The sequence below is a fragment of the Triticum dicoccoides genome, chromosome 6B, assembly GCF_002162155.2.
Source record: "Triticum dicoccoides isolate Atlit2015 ecotype Zavitan chromosome 6B, WEW_v2.0, whole genome shotgun sequence".
In the NCBI taxonomy this organism is placed as follows: Eukaryota; Viridiplantae; Streptophyta; class Magnoliopsida; order Poales; family Poaceae; genus Triticum; species Triticum dicoccoides.
In genome coordinates this window covers 368913010-368921172 of record NC_041391.1, presented here as the reverse complement: position 1 = coordinate 368921172, position 8163 = coordinate 368913010, and positions in this window count along the sequence as shown.

The window sequence follows — 8163 nt, the reverse complement described above, 5'->3', positions numbered from 1 at the left end:
TTGAGAAACACGCATTTTTCCTAATTCAAATAAAATAGCGATGAAACTCCGAAATAAAATCTTATTTGATTTTATTATTAAATCTCCAATATTTCTTTATTTTGGGAAAGTCATTTTATTCCCTCTCTCTTATTTTTTTAATAGAAATATTCGAACATAAAATAATGAAAATTAAATGATCCTTTTTCAAAATTTGAGAAAAACTCAAATATGAAAATAACGAAATCTCCAACTCTCTTCGTGGGTCCTTGAGTTGCATAGAATTTCTAGAATCAAGCCAAAATGCAATAAAATATGATATGCAATGATGATCTAATGTATAACATTCCAAATTGAAAATTTGGGATGTTACACCACACGTCCCTAGCATAGCAAACGTGCAACAATCCACCTCCGGTTCACCTGTCCGAAAACGCAAAACACCGGGAATACTTTCCCGGATGTTATCCCCCCTTCGCCGATAGCACCTAATACCGCGTTAGGTCTCCCCTAGCACCGCGTATTGCCTTGTTATGTTTTGTGATGCCGTGTTTGCTCTATATTTACTGTTTCTCCCGCCTCTTCTTTTCCTCCCTTTTGCTTTTCTTCCCGGACGTCGCAACCAGATGTTGGAGCCCAGGAGCTAGACGCCACTGTCGACAACGACCCCTACTACACCGAGGGTGCCTACTACTATGTTCAGGCCGTCGACGACCAGGAGTAGTTTAGGAGGATCCCAGGCAGGAGGCCTGTGCCTCTTTCGATTTGTATCCCAGTTTGTGCTAGCCATCTTATGATACCTTGTTTAACTTTATGTCTGTACTCAGATATTGTTGTTTTCGCTGACTCGTTTATGTTCGAGCACTTGTATTCGAGCCCTCGAGGCCCCTGGCTTCTAATATGATGCTTGTATGACTTATTTTACTTTCAGAGTTGTGTTGTGATATCTTTCCGTGAGTCCCTGATCTTGATCGTACACATTTACGTGCATGATTAGTGTATGATTGAATCGAGGCGTCATAGAGGTAGGGGAAGATTTGTCGATCAAGAGGTTGGAGACGACTGACGGTGGTTACTCTGGCGCGCGGGTGGGGAGGGATGACGCCTGAGGGGTGGATTTGGTCGTGCGGGCCGCGGGGTGGTCGCCCAGACTGTGGGCGATCGTGGTGCACACCGGACATGCGGACTGTGACGGGGGGCGTCCGGAAGTGCTCGTGCAGGCGGGCCTGCATCGATGCCACACGGGGCATGTAGCAGATACCCCTAAGTGCCACACATGTGGGCTTTATCGGCGTCCTAATTTATTTAGTCAACGATGTTGGCTAAACAATTTGGTGACACCAAACTTTTTAGCCAACGTTAACTGGATTAGATGGATACGCGCACTTTGCCGCGCCAAAAATCAAACGGCCAGACATACACTTGTTTGGGTTTGGTACTTCCGTATTATGCAGTTTGACTGAATAATACACAACATAATCGATATCGGTTAGGTAGTGCGCGTCAATTCACGGTGTGACAGTTCTTATTTCAAATCAGTGGAACTCTCCATGAGTTACATTTGTACCGCCTCTTTACACAAATATAAGACATTTTTGCAGTTTAATTTAAATAGCAAAAAATGCCCTACTCTGTTTAAATAGGGAGTACTTTCTATCCAATTGGCCGGTATATATGTTTAAAGAGGGAGTACTTTCTATCCATTGTTAAGAGACCTAGATCTGTATGGAAATGCCTTTTCCTTCATTCTATTTTGCAAGTAACATATGCTTTTTCTGCCAGAACAATCTAGTAAACAATGATATATCATCTCAAAAAGGGGGAAACAATGATATACATATTCTAGGAAAAGAACTGATATATACGAAGAGAACAAATGTCATGCACTCTAGAATAAATTTGTTCATCTAAAAAAGAATAAATTTGTTGATACGTCAAAAGCACCAAATTATGTATCAACAATTCCATGGAAATAGGGAGCCACATACCTAACCGGAACAAAATATGAGCTTCTTTTCAACTGAACTGATATGTGCAATTATACATAATCTTTCCTGGTCTTTACCCACACTGTAGGGGCACCTAGAAACCACAAACTGCATTACAACAGCTGGAACCGTCATGCAGCTTACAAACAGCATACATGCTTGGCAAGTAGGCATGCTTGCAGTAGAAGTGATCAACACTCCAACAGCTGCCAATATGGTGGTTGTTTTAGCAGAACAAAAGCAGCCATCTAGGAGCCATTGATTTTACACATCAAGTGATGTGACAGTAAATAAAAAACAACACTAAGTCAAGTATTATATAGAAGAAGTAAGACTATTTTCCCAGCATCAAAATACCATAGATATTCCAATGACAAAAGCATATGTACTGCTTATTTTTGCCATAATATAGAAACAATGAAATAAAATTGTTTACCAGTCCAGTCGACCTCGTGGAGGCTCGTGGTGTTGCTAAACAACAGTCTAAGGAGAGCCTTTGCAAACTGCTTTGCAGGTGGTTTGCCTCCAATGTAGATGAGCAGGGAGAAGTAAAATGCGCAGTAATAGCATGTAGTATCCAGTTATATGTATACTAATAAGAAGAGGCATGCATTGTTGAAGCATAATAAATTGTAGGACTAAATGGCTACAAGTGTGTCCGGACATGACCAGGTGGCAACATTAGGTAGGGCACATAACCAATTGATAACAACGACCCCATGACCGTGCATCAGCCCGAGTGAGATCCAATATTCCTAAGGCCACTGTCGGTTAACATTATTGGTACCAATTAATTAATTAATTAATCAACTTGATAAATCTACCACAAAGTTAAAGGTAATCTGAGCCACAATAAATATTTCACCTAGTAGATGAGAACACATACACAGCGGGTGAAATTACTATACATACAAATTGGTAATTTTGTTTGAGGAAATCATTATGTGGAGTGTTTATTCGGTCACATATGAGTATATGACGGAACAGTTACTACAGTTGTGCATCACAGAGGGAAGTGCTACAAAAATCCAAAACCAAACAATGGCAACAATTTTACATAATACTTCATGAAGATGTCTTCTATAAGGATAGGTCGGATATCCAAACTCTGCAAAACTACATGTTGCTCCAATGTGTTTTAGTCAAATAATTGGTGGATTGCATGCCGTTGATGCCAATGAAAGACTACAAGTTAGTTTAATGTGTTTCCGTCAAATAACCATCAATTATATGCATGAAACTGGACTCATAGTAGAGATATAAGAGACTGCAAAAAACATAGATCATCACCTGGAAAACATGCGGAAAGTAAGAGAAAGAACCAGATAGAAAAGAAATTTGATTTGGTAAGGCATTCTCAATATTTTAATGCTGGACATGGAACATTTTGTTGTGATAGAAGTGAATTTCCACTTTCAAGACAACAACCGTCAAAACCATTGTCCAATTAAAGAGTGATAGTAACACTTGGCTCCAGTCAGTTGATAACATGACATATACACAAATAACAAACTGAGAGGTCAAGAGAGAGAGAAAGGGTACTAAGAATGCTAGGCAAGACTTGCATAGGCTACAATACGAAATTCCTAGCGCTGTGCTGCTAGGTGCAAGGGCTTGGAGCCATGACAAACTATTATCCATATATAGTGATAGCATCCATGACTTACTACTAATTTTGTTCACATTGTAACACCCTAAAAATTTAACCAGGTTTTAGTTATTAAAAAATTTGCCAAGAATTTAAAATTTTTGCATGCAAGTATATCTCTGTTGATTTCAAAACTTTTCTTTTAATATTAAGAAATTTTTCCCAAGTGGATCCTTCCAAAATATATTGGACTTATTTTCCCTCTCATTTAAAAAAACATCTCTCAATCAGAAGATTTATTTATAAAATTATTTCACCCTAAGCTTTATTCATTAAATGACTTGTTTTAAAATTTGGAGCTCTTTTTGAACTACAACCATTTGATATATTTAACTAAAAATTTCACCAAGGTTTGGAGATATCATGTGATGTCTCTAAATCACTTTTATGCAATAATATATTTCATTCATTGGATATTTTGAGTTCTACACCAAGTTTTCAAATCTGGTCCAGTGGGCAATTTTTACACTACAACTTACTTAAATATTTATTTAAAACTTCTACCAAAATTAGGGGAGGTCAGTAGGAGCATATTATTCCACATTATGCAAAAACCTAGTACTGTTCTTTGAAAATTTTGAGTCAATCAACCTCTTTTTCATTCTGGTCCAGCCTTGTGATTTCTACTGCAACCCTATTTAATTTTGCTCCAAAGATCTTGTGTTTTCTCCTACTTGTAGACAGCCCTACCAAACCCCTAAATCCAGGAGCATGCACCCATTGGATTAATTTTGGTTCACGAAATAATGTCATTTATTTCCTGTCCAGAATTGTAGTTTTGCAAAACTTGCACTAACAAGTTTGTGCTTTTCACAAACTAACCTCACCACTCTCTCTTGCATCTAAGGAGACCCTGATCTGGAGGATTTGGCCACCCCAAGAAGAGCCTAGGTGCCTGTGGCATTTTGTCAAACACCTGGAGAGCATAGCCAGATTTGGCATGGATTCAAGTTTACACTATGAACTTGGTCACCTGACCTAACAACAATGCCCATTCACCCTCTATCTAACCCTAACCTAGCCCTGTTTCTTCCCAGCCTCAACCGCGACCTCTAGCATGCTCTGGCATTACGTCGAGCACGTCCCGTGCACGCCCGGAGCGCGAGCAGAGCGTGCGTTTGGCACGCGTTTTGCACGTGCCGCGCCCGAGCCGACGCGTCGCGCCCCTGGCCTTGCCTCCACTGCAGAGCCACGCCACGCACGTCCCTCCTCACCGCAACACGCCAAGCCGCCCCTCGCCACGTCCCCGACAGGCCAGGAGCTAGCCGCCACGGCCGCCGACAGCCCCTGCTCCGTTCAGCGCCGCCCAAGCCTCTTCCGCTCGCCACCTGGCCCCTAGAACAACGCGAGCTCATCCACGAGTGTGTCCGCTAGCGCTCGTCGCCGCCACGACGCCCTAGCTACAGAATGGCGGTCACCGGCGACCTTATCCGCAACCGCCGCGGAACCGCCTTGCCACGCTATAAAAAGGGACCCCGAGCCCCTCTGAGCATGCACGCAACCTCAGGCTACCCCATGGAACCCCATAGCCCGCAATCGTCAGGGAAACGCCGCCTTCTTCGTCTCCGGCAACTCCTGCCGCCGCCACTGTCTCGTTCACTCGGGCGCCACCAGGGCTTCCCCCTCTCCACTCTCTTCACCAGAAGTCCTCTCTTCCTCCCGTGAACAGACCCCCCTACTCAATTTGGTTCGGGAGCCATCGCCGCCACAAAACCACTTCGCCACCGAAGCCTCCTCCGCCGCGAAGCTCGCCGCCGGCAGCTCCCTCCGCCCCCACCTACCTGTCGACCACCGGGATGACCGCCCTGGAGTGGCGGATCCATCCCCACCCTTGGGGCCCCGCGAGGAGCCGCCAGTCGCCGGCGACGATCGCCGGAGCTCCGCCTCCGCTCGGGACAGAGGAAGGAGAGGGAGAAAGACTAGTCAAACCTGACTAGTGGGCCCCGTGGACCCACTGTCAGTGACCCACTCCGCCGCCACGCGTGTTAAGTGATAGCGTAAAACCCCAAGTACGTAACCCCTACTTAGAAAGCGTATTCGTGGCTGAAACGTTTTCTTTTGTTTTATTTTTAAAAACAGAATTTGACCAAAACTTTGACTGGTTATATCTTTTTAAATACAACTCCAAATGAAATGATTCTTTTTCCTACCTCTCTCAAATTTCACCTAGTTTATTTTAAGATTTATTTGAAAAAAATTCAGAACAACTTTTGGTGCTGTTTTTATTTTGTGTGTTAATTCTTTTATATTGCTAAAATAGGATTTTTGAAGAGAGGAGAAATGTTTCAAGTTTTGGAGTGCACCCTGCCTTTCCACACATTGAAGGCAAGCATTCTGAACCCCGGCATAATATTTTTGTGTGTTCGATGACACGTTCATAACATCACCTCACTTTGGAGAAACTTGTTATTTCATGTGATATGATCATATGCATGGGTGCATGTTATTGATTTCCATGCTGTTGGAAATGGACACACTTGTGATGATAATCACCCTCATGTGCCTTGCATGCATACCGGCAGGAACCCGAGAAAACCTCTGCCTTGGGTAGGCATGAGTTTGTCGCCGGTCTCCGTCGGGACGGTTATGTCTGGTATGGCATGGCAAGGTGATATGAGCGGTGACTCTGTTGGTTGAAATATATTCGTCATGCTAATCATGCAGGGAATACTTAAACCTCCTGAGTCGACCGTAGATCGAGTCTTGTGCCAGTAACCCCCATACTTGTTTCGTACTACCACTCGTCTCTACAGCAAGTAGAGTACGGTTCAGTAAGTTGTCAACCTCTTTCTAGCACACACCGTACAGAGAGGCCATGGTGGAAGATACCGGTTGTAGCTGGTAGGCAGGCCACCTGGTCCGGGGGCATGGGTGTTTCCGGTTGGGACCGAGAGGGGAGGCCACCCCTTAGAGCGCGCGATATAAATTTGATCCCATGCTACGCGAGGTTGTAGCCTCCTCACTTAGAGTTTGCTTAACAGGTGTCGTGGGTGATTCCAGACACGTGTGAGATAAGCTGGTGTGTGCAAGTTAGGTGTGTTTTCAACAAAAAGACCGTAGACGGAATTAGTCTCGATGGACTAAAGAAATCCGTTACTCGTGGGTAAAGAGTACACCCTCTGCAGAGATTAAACCTATTCGAATAGCCGTGTCCATGGTTAAGGATTACAGTCTGGGATGAGTCAAGTGTCGGTCTTAGTGTCGGTCTTCGGAGGTGAAACTGTTAACCAGAACTGGAACTACTACCTGTGACTTGTGATAATTATGATTATTATTATTGTTGACTAACCCGTGATATTATTGTTATTATTGAGTATCTCTGGGATGGTTCTACCTCCGGGATATTCACTATGATTGTTTATTTTAAAGCCCTTTATGTGGTGTCGCTCAGACGCCCGACTGTGGCATTTTTTTTAAAGCCCTTTATGTGGTGTCGCTCAGACGCCCGACTGTGGCATTTCTTTTAAAGCCCTTTATGTGGTGTCGCTCAGACACCCGACTGTGCCATTTCTTTTAAAGCCCTTTATGTGGTGTCGCTAAGACGCCCGACTGTGGCTTTGCTTGTTATTTATTTCATAAATTTTAATAGTACTATGTTATTGCAATTTTATAAATAACTTGCTTGCACGCATCAAAGATTTATTTATCTTTTGTGACTGACGTCATGAGCATAAAATATTTTCAGCACATCATTGTTATATTATACCTGTGTTCATAATGTTTGCGAGTACATTCAAAGTACTCACTGGCTTGTCTCTGGCTATTGTCTTGGCCAGATTTTCTTGCACGAAGAGGAGCGACGCGATGACAGCCCCGGAACCTAAGTAATGGAGATAGCAGCCTCGCGAAAATAGGAGTTAACCTGGTCAGCTGTTCCCGTGGGAAATGGAGTCCCATAGACACTGATGTTTCACAACCCGCTTCCGCCATCAACCACTAGAAACCATTTGTTGTACTCACAGGCCAGAATGGCCTTGTACTACATATTTTGTTTTCTGCTTGGAATTTTTGTATCAAGTTGGAGCCTCATCAGCTAACAGTAATCCTGGGGCTGATGAGTACGACGGTCTTTTCTGGAAATTTATTACCCGGATGAGTTTTCTATATATAACTGAAGGTTTCAAGGGAAAAATAGATACTCTTCTTCAGTAGTTCTTCACCTGCGGTGCAATTTGCTTTTGGTGCTTTATGTGAGCGACTTTGTAATAATCTAATACATAAAGTAAATAAGGGGAACTTCATATATTGAGTTTCAAAATAAATTCCAAATTACAATTTCTATATCAAGGTACGCAATTAAATATCGCATCAACTCAGAACTATTTTAGCTACATCAACTATTAATGATACGACCTAGTTTTGATTAATCAACCAACCTATTTTGATTAATGAATGGCAATATCAGAAATCTAAAGTGCATATACATGTTGCAGTAGCAGTATCCTCATCTTATAATGGATGCCAAACTGGTGAAATTAACAACAACATTACAAGTATTGATTCAATCACCTCCACTATTTGCAATTCCAGCCGAGACAACCCCCGTCA